The sequence below is a fragment of the Cervus elaphus genome, chromosome 31, assembly GCF_910594005.1.
Source record: "Cervus elaphus chromosome 31, mCerEla1.1, whole genome shotgun sequence".
Taxonomy (NCBI): domain Eukaryota; kingdom Metazoa; phylum Chordata; class Mammalia; order Artiodactyla; family Cervidae; genus Cervus; species Cervus elaphus.
Genome location: NC_057845.1, coordinates 9,110,127 through 9,110,860, shown reverse-complemented (window position 1 = coordinate 9,110,860; position 734 = coordinate 9,110,127).

Sequence of the window (734 nt, the reverse complement as noted above, 5' to 3'; positions counted from 1 at the left end):
TGTGTCCAACTCTTTGTGATCCCATGGACTACAGCCTACCAGGCTCCTCTGTCTCTGGAATCTTCCTCATCCAGGAGATCTTCCTGACCAATGATTGAACCCGTGTCTCTTGCATCTCTTGCACTGCAGGCAGATTCTTTACCACTGAACCACCAGGGAAGCCCTATAATACTGCTGTGTAATAAAAATATGAATATAAATTTTAAAAAATTTTAATTTCCTGTGAATAAGCTGTATTAAAAATATTTTTCTAGATTGTTACTAAATAAAAATTAGAACAAAAATGTTAAAGATAGAAACATTAAAAATATTATTGGTAATTAAGAATAAAATATTTTAAATCATACTGAAAATTCATCTGTTAGAGAGTTGAGAGTAGTTTGTAGTTTTTTTAGTTCATAGTTTCATAAATATATATTACTTATAACTATATACATTACTATTTCTATATTTATATATAACTAAGACAGCAGTTGACATAAATTCTACTCCTACTTTTCCTGTTTATAGATGAAATCACTGAAAAAACTTTTCACGTAAATATGTAGATAATGGAGTTTTATAGTAACTCAATCTTTATTACTTGATGTCAGTACATTCACTAAATTTTTCTGAGTAATATGCTAAACATGAAATAATTTCTAATGATTTATTGACTGAGAGCTCTATTAGGACTTTCCTTTTTTTGGCCATGTGGCACGTGAGATCTTAGTTCCCTGACCAGGGATTGAACC